The following is a 9274-nucleotide window of genomic DNA, read 5'->3' on the forward strand; positions in this document are numbered from 1 at the left end:
ATATTAAGTATATTACTTAAATAAAGTTCTATCTTCTTCTAATGTAGGAGAAAATAAATTCCGGTTTGTGGTAAATCCTGGAAACTACTTTGCCAGGCTTTTGTACGAGGGGGCGGGGGGTGACGAATTTCATCTTAAGACAAGTTAGCAAAACAAGAAAAATAAAGACACAAATAGATATAAATAATTAAATATAAATAAATAAAGAGAAAAACAAAATTAAACGAGGCAGCATGAAATACATTTGTTAGGAATTAAGATGAATTTTAAAAATGAGTACTTAATGTTCCTTTAGGAACAAGGGTTCGGAAGCCCGTTTTGCTTACCCGAATGAGATGTTTTTTTAGAGGTGGAAGCGAATACTATATCCGGGTATTTTGTGCACGTGTGACTATTCATAGAAGAATATTCGTTACGTTCATGTGTTTAAATATGTCAATTTTATTTGCTTTTTTTTGTTTTTGGTGTAGATAAAGCCCTATCTTCTTCTAATGTAGGAGAAAATAAATCCCGGCTTGTGGTAAATTCTGGAAACTACTTGTGAAAATGATCTATATATTTTAGTTTTACTTGTATTTTAAAATCAATAAATACCAGCAGTGGAAGATTTTTTTTTGAAACAAAATCAAATAAAAGAAGATAATCAAAAGAATCGTTTTGGCATCAGAAAATAGGCACAAATTTTTCCTATACCAATTCCGATATTTCAAAATGTTCTGATTCTTCTGATTTCTAATTCCGATACCGATTAATCATTCCAACACTAATATGTATATGTATATATTTAAAAAAAAAATTATTATTGTAATAATTATGTCAGCCCCTTTAAGAAAGTCGGTTCTTATTGTTGAGCACTTTAAAATTGAAATAGAAAGTCGGTCACCTAAGCTCGCATGCATAGATCATTAAATCACTGTAGTCGGATGTTTCAACATTTAAAAAATAAATGTTAAAATTTCAATGATATTTCTCGTGGTTGAGATTGGCCGTGAGGTTTGTTCCTTGCTAATGGGGTCGAATGGCTTTGTGATTGGGTTCGAATCTCCCGACCGGTAGTAATTATATCATCCTGCTCTGATGATTCTCGAAAGAATCAACCTTAGTGATTGTAGGTATTAAAAATTATTAATAATAATTATATATATATATATATATATATATATATATATATATATATACTTAACCAAACATAGTTAAAAATAACAAAAAGTTTCTGCTTAATTATTCCATTGTTTTAATTTTTTCGATTTTTTTATGATTTTTGTTGCATTAAAATCATGCGTCTGTTTCACAGCTACCTTTTGAAATTCTCTTCTTTTATGCAGCTTTTTTTGTTAGTTTGCTTTCTAACCTGATGATGAATCGAAAAAGAACCGAAAACGTTCATGATATATATATATGGAAAATATATTCAGTTTTTTTTGTTGTTTTAACACAAAAATTATCATGAAAACAATCGAAAATAAAAAAGGCGTAATTAAGCAGAATCTTTCTGTTATTTTTAACCATATTTACTTCAATGAAAAAACTCACAATACATGTGTGTGTGTGTGTGTGTGTTGCTTTGTTAAAATATGTTGTTTCAATTATATTTCACTCTTTGTGTATACCAATCCTTTTTGTGTAGAAGCTCAATGTATGTTAAATATAATAACAGAGCATACATAAAAGAATAACAATATAGTTACATTCTAAAATCCAAATATTTATTGTTCATGCAAAACAGCTCCTCCAGCATATTACAATCACGGTACATTTTTTTTACATCTCCGTTTCGTTATACAAAAAAAAAAAAACCAATAAAGATGAAAACAACAGCTAATAAAGATGAGAATAATAGTCCGAAATAAAAAATAAATTAATAAAAAAGAACGGTTATTATTATGTCAATACTGTCTCTTTTCGTGCATATATTCTTCAGAAAAATTAGAAATTCTTTGCTTAGGTATAAAAAAGTGCATGGAAATATAATGATGCAAGAAGAAAAACGTTCATAGAAGACTCAATATTGTGTGTTTGTTCTGTCAGCATCTTTGTTCATCTTGCAGCATTATATTGAGCTAAGAAGTAAGATTGTAAAATATATATTTACACAGAATTTTTCGTATTGCATCCTCATGAGGATTTGTCAAACTATTGCACGTAGACTACGTTTGAATGAGAAATTAGTTATTCTTAACTTTAAAGGACCCCAACATTTATTAAACTGCGGGAATGAAATAGCAAACGTTTACATACACAAAATAAACTTTACCATAAGATAACAACACTAGCACACAAAAACATTAATAAATAATAATAATAATAATAATAATAATAATAATAATAATAATAATAATAATAAAAACAACGATAACAAAAAAAATGATATTCATAATTATAATGATAATTAATAAATAAAAAATACATAAACAAATACACTAACATAAGATAAAATGTAAGTGGAAAACATCCAGATTAAAATTATGTCCATTCCCAACACAGAGCAAAAAGAAACCAGATCCCATCAAAAGAACTAAGAAACAAATGTATTAGAGACTATGCCTAATAAATGCACGCCTATTTGCTTCGATGACTGAGTGTGTAAATAACAAAGAATCTGATAGGCTGCTCTCCAAACAAGGACTTCTGTGAACTTTTCTCTAATTTTTTTATTAAGGATTTGGCTTTTGTAAAAGCAACGTAGTCTAAAAAAGTCTTTAGCTATTTACAGTTAGTTGACTGAAACATACTCATGATTGTGTAGTGATACCTAAATATTTATGTAAAAGATAAATAAAAAGTATATATATGTGTGTGTGTGTGTGTGTGTGTGTGTGTGTGTGTGTGTGTGTGTGTGTGTGTAGTCAGTCTAATCAGTATTTAAAAATAGTAGAAATCGTTTTTTTGCATCTCAATACAAACAAATGAGTCTGCCATGTGTTTGAATCTGTGATAAAGCAGCATATAAATAAATAAATAAATAGCTGAAATTTTGTACGAACTGTTGTTATGAGGTGCGGCAAACTAAGTATTATGGTATCCGTTGGAGGCACAGTTAGGGATTTATAGAGATTAGTATTTAATATAAAAATGGGCACGAATTTAATTATATTCATACATAAATTTCGCACAAAGCATTCAGTCTCTGTCAAGGAGCTAGAATCTTTGTCCATTTTTGAACGAGTTAAAATTCTAGTATATATCAGAAGAGCTGTTACATGAAAGGGCTGTCCCCTTCTCATGTAAGTAAGAAGACATACTAGAAAAGTAAACATGATATTAGAAAAGGCTAGAATCGAACTCTGTACGCAAGTGTTAAAGATAATGGAATATGGAATCTTAGAAATTCAGTCCATTGTTAATTCTATTAGAAATAGTTAAATATTGTTTATGTCAAAAAAAGAGTCGATTGTCCATTTTTTTAGAAATCTGGATATTAAATATGTCAGTTAAATGAATGCATAATGCGAGTTAAAATATATTGTTTAAAAATGGGTTAAAAATTAGAATTAAGGATTCTTTGTTTTGCCAAAAGTGTGTTGGACGGGCATGTGTAGAAAACGTGATATAGTCACGTTGGTAAACACACTTCTGACGTCATAAACAAAGGAGATTTCTCAATATAGGAATCTGAGGGTTCGAAGTTAGAGAGTTGATGAGGATCAGATATTCAGAGCAGATCACACACAGTGATAGTCAGTTGGAGAGGAAACCCTCTTAAAAGCGAAGTGGGGAAAATATGTAAATCAAAGTTTGAATTCCTGACATCACTGATCGGTCGATTGAAGAATAAAGAAACCAATTATGTAAAGTAAATGTGTTTTTATCATCATCTTGTAACGAACTTTGTACATTCCAGTCAGATATAAATGTCTTCCTCATTATCATCGTCATCTGTTCTGAGTCCAATAATGTGTCCCCAATATGAGCCCCCTGCTACACAACTGAGCAATCTTGTGTGTGTGTGTGTGTGTGTGTGTGTGTGTGTGTGTGTATGTATGCATATGTGTGTATATACATGTGTGTATATATATATGTGTGTGTGTCTGTGTGTGTATGCATTTGTGTGTATATACATGTGTATATATATATGTGTGTGTGTGTGTGTGTGTGTGTGTGTGTGTGTGTGTGTGTGTGTGTGTGTGTGAGTGTGAGTTAATAGCAGTATAATAATATACAAAATAAAAAGTAAATGTAAGACAGCAAAATAAAACCGATCACACGATATGTACATGAATTTAATCCTTTCAGTTTCTGAACGTGCAAATAAACGCAGCTGGAAGCATTCAAAAATGTTTTATTTGCTTTCCTGCAAGAAGTGAGAATTTTCATTCACAAATTCGATCACCTCCTCCCCCTCCCCACACCCATCGCCTCGCTCAGTGACAATGTACAATTCATTTCTTATCCATGTTTATTGCTTGTGATGGATTTCGTTTAAGCTTGAAAGGCTGGCTCAAAAGTGCACGGATATTGGATATGAATTTTGGTAATATTCCATAATCTTTTATCAGAATGGATTCGATTTGGAACTTCAATATTGCGTGACATTGGAAGCGAAAACTCGGAAACTTTATAAAATCCTTCGTTCTCCCCATCGTTTCCGATGTTTAAATTTCAATTCACTCTCTCTATCGTTTCCTTAACTTTCTTTCCCCATCAGCAACGGTGCTCCCCACCCCTATCTAAAGTCCAACTCTTCCTAAATATTGTAGGGAAGGTGACAACAGAGTAACGTCAGAGTGCCCTGCTAATAGGACTCTGATGTAAATCCAGGAGAAATGAATACAGGGTGACACACAAAAAACGGGCCCCAACTCTAATTAGGCCCCGTTTCTTAGTGTTTTGTCTGAATGAAATGAAACTTTGGTCATAACTAGTTTGTTATATTCAAAACATCATATCAAAACACTAGGGTCTTTGGCCTTTTTTTCTACGTTCTACAGCATATGTTCTAGATGGTGTCCATTTAGATTTTTTTTTTTAGGTCATCTTGTATTAGGATCCGGCATCCTCCGGTAGTTTCGGTTGCTACATGTTATGAGCAAAGTTGTGTCAGTACGTGTTAATTTAAAAATCTTCCATTTGTAAATTTAGTAGCAACAAGAGTACTTGTTTCTGTATGGGAATACTCCTTCTGACTTCTTATTTACATAACTACAGTGTGGAATGATAAAATTGTCGCCCTAGAAAAGACGACATCTTTCCATTTCCATTTGATGAAAACCGGTTTTCCTTTTTTTGTTGCAGACTAGTTGACCAGTTGTGTACAAATCCCAAGAGCTATAGGAGCCTTCTATCATGTTTGAAAGTGACACAATGTTCAACGAGCAAGATGGGAGATGCGCCGCTGTAAAACTCATACTCTCCACTGATCAAAGTTATGAGAACAGGACTATTGCTGATACCCTCAAAATGCAAATCCGGACAGTTTAACGCTTGAGGGCACAGCTCAACGAAGTTTCCGGCCACAAATTTATCGTTTCATCTTGTACAAAAAAAAATATATTTTCAATAAAGTGTATTCAAATGTATTTCATTTTTTATGTTAGAACATTGTCTGATTTTCAGTAAATCTTTATGATGAAATAAAAATATTAATCGTTGCTCCACCACCACACCTATTAACTCTTAACAAATCCGATATTTTCATTAGCTCTGCTTTATAATATGCAAGATTTCCATGAGTACAAAATTAATACAACTATTGAGTTCTGCATAAAATTTTTAGTTGTATTTGATTCGTTTTCATTTTTTTTTTTTTTTTTTTTTTTACTACTGTTCGTTCCAAATAAGGCATATTATCTCTTAATCATAAGGACTATTGTGATAGAAATCAGATTTATGGGAAGAAAATTTCGGCAAGAAGTTCGGCACTAAGATGTTTGTTCAGATTATATTTAAATTTCTGCATGTTGATATGGTCGACAAAACAGGAGGCAGGGTTCGAGGAAAGAAGAATGGAAAATATTTGTCCGTTTTCAATTTCATTCCTGATGTCGGAATTTATCCTGCTTCCAGATAAATTTGACGCTAAAGTAACTAAGCTGAAAAAAAATGACAGCATCGAATAAAAGAGGGGGAGGGGGTAAAGAATGAAATATAAAGGTCTTGATTTGAAACGAAGAAGAAATTTTATTTACAATAAGTTGCAAATTTTTCCCTTTGTGGGCATTAAACTTAAGAAACGCCAAGGTAACATATTATGAAAAAAAAATACAACACTGGTTCTTATAAAGATGTGTGTATCCATTAACGAATACAATAATAAAATACAAAATAGTATCTCCTAATCACACTCGCATATGAAATTAATTTTAGGAGCGTACTCATAATTGAAAGCCAGTCAGGCACGAGCCTTTTTCTTTCTTTTTTTTTTTTTTTTTGTTTAAAATCCTTTTAGAATTTTCTCTCCCTTCATGTTTGCATGCAAACCGTAGACACACACATGAATTTCAGAAGCAAGACCTCGTCGCTTGTCCGGATATCCAAAATTGTCCAAAATTCCTTGTCATTTGAAAAAAGGTATTTTCTTTAAAACAATTTCACTCCTTAAATACGTGCAAACCGTAGCCACGTAAATAGTTTCCAGAAGTACGTCTCGTCACGTTTCCGGGTATTAATTTCTTGCCGGGTTTTCTTCTTTGAAGGAGGGCTCGTCAAAATTCCATTTTCAGCGCCGGGCAATGAACACCACGTTCACTTTCCACGTCAGCAGAATTTCAAAAGAGGACGAAATACGCGCTGGGCTCGTGACGTCATCACAGAGCTAGCATTTCCCTTTTCTCCAAATTAAAGGAAGTTTCGTACAAACCCAAAATATACGAAACTAAAAATCATAAAGGATATAAAATACAAAAAATCATATATAAGAACCAGATAAAAAAAATAATAAACGTAAACAGGGGGGGGGTGCACCATTATTGGTACAAAAAAAAATTCCAACAATCAGGCAGTCTAAAGATATTGGCTTCCTGACCTCAAATGCATCATTGATGTTATTGTTTTGTTTTGTTTTTCATTTTCAAAACTTGATCATGTTCTGCAAAGCTAAAAACGAAATCAACAACCTTCCTTTAGAAAACAACCAAACCAATCACTATAAATAAATATTTGAAAATATAAAGAACTTAAAGGGTAAAAACTTTTACTAGATTCAGCATTAAATAACCTGAAAAAGGTTGATATGCCATTAAACGAAACAACCAAAAACAACCGGACAGATAGACAGAATGACAGCGACACCATTTTTATATTATAGATTCGGGCTTCCATCATCAAAAAGTTTTTTGTTTTTTTTTTCATAAATAACTACTTATGGGGAAATACAATAACGTTTTCTCATAATTGATTGAAGCAGACTATAAAGCAATCTAAAAATATCTATGAAATAAATGCGAGAAGAAAATGAGAAAGCGAAAAGATCAAATTGAATTTCTCTTAACAATCTGCAAGAGAAAATCAAGAACGGGAGTTAAAAATGTATGAAAATGATTGAATTGTCTGAATCGTTAGCCTCAAAACTTATTTTGTGTTCATTTTGCTTGGAAAACTCTTGTGGATTTATTCACGTGGAAAAAGACTCACACGCCATTCTTGGAGAAAGATGATGCAATAAAAACAATTAACTCCGAACAAAACTTTACGATCTGATTGAAAGGCAATAATTAAGACAACAAAAACAAAAACAAAAATTTTAAATTCAGTTTTCTATTTGAAAAGATTCATTACCAGTGTACATCATCCACGTAAAATAACAGGGAAAAAATTATTCATATTCATATAAAATAGTGTGTCAATCAGTGAAGTTTAAAAAAAAAGAAAATAATAAAGAGAGAAAACAACTGAAACTGGAAAGTGTTAAAAAGAAAAATAGAGATAAAAACGTATCAATCGGTATAGAAAGAAGAAATGAAAAAGAAAGAAAAAAAACATCAATTTTAAAAGGCTTTAAAAATTAAAGGAAAATGTTCAAATCAAGGGAAAAACACTCTTCGTAGGGTCAGTTTCATGAATAAGCATTTAATGCTTCGTTACAGAGAAAATGCAGTACAACAATTGATAATAAACAATTGTTTTTTTTTATTTTGAAGATTCCTTTTGCTACTTATGGGCCATGCTGAAGTAATGATGTTATTATTTAGAAAGCGATTATTAAAATGGGAATGAGGGATTTGTTAACTATTCTGTACTTTCATCTAACAATTTAATAAATAAAAGATACTATAAAAATTGAATTTAACTTGAAAATTCTACCAAAAGAAATTCCATGGCTCGTAAACTGCGAAAGCAATTTTTTTTTATTGTCTACTCTTTTTCAACCCCATGTGAGTTGGAGATATTGACTTTAACCTATATTTTTTTTTAAATATTGAATTTCCCGCCATATATTTCTATCGTGTTTGCCAATTGCTGGCTGCTCTGGTTTCATTGGCTAAACATTTCAGCACCTTCCGGCGGTTAACATAATTTGCCAGAATATGCCAACGAAACGTCAGTTTTAGCACGGTCCATATTTTGCATGAATACCGATTTGGTATCAGATTGACAGATACTAAATTTCTATTAGTAATCGATTAGAAAAGATATTCTCACTCCCTACCCCCGGGTTACATTTTTATGCTAGTATAAAGAGGAGGTAATGCCTGAGAGAATGATCTCATGACACCACAACAGATACTACACTACTTGCCCTGATAAACAGGTGGATGTGTTGCAGGGCCGGTCGTCCAAGGACAATCGACCCAACAACTAACAAGGTAGACACGGGTAAAAAGTAAACAGCAAAAAGGCAAAGAAAAATGACAGACACAGATTATTTGGTTAAAGACGAGGGTTCACCTTTTATTTGCAAAGGAAGCGAAAAATCACATGATCTGGGTGCTGGTTGTTCGAAAGGTTGCACATCACCGGAGGCTGGGGTCTGGAGGTCTGGAACAGGTACTCTAGATGTAGTGGTGTTTAGGGTTGCTTGCTGGGTCTGAAACGATCGGCTGGACGTCAGGGCAATCCGGAAAGGGCGACACTGAGAACGTAGGGTCAGTGTTAAGGAACGGACGGTTGGTAGGGAGCCAGGTGCAGGCGAGATTGCAGGCCGGAGGAGCAAGGTTGCAGGCCGGAGGAGCGAGGTCACAGGCCAGAGGAGCGTGGTGCAGGCGAGGTTGCTGGGAAGCTGCAGGAGGAGCTGGAAGGTGCAGGAGTGAGCTGGAGGCATCAAGGGCTGGAAAGGCTGCAAGAGTGAGAAGGAAGGCACTGGAGCCAGGAAGTGAAGTTCGCTGCAGGTGGGTCTCAG

This window comes from Euprymna scolopes, chromosome 6, assembly GCF_053919585.1.
Source record: "Euprymna scolopes isolate OS-2025 chromosome 6, ASM5391958v1, whole genome shotgun sequence".
NCBI lineage: Eukaryota > Metazoa > Mollusca > Cephalopoda > Sepiida > Sepiolidae > Euprymna > Euprymna scolopes.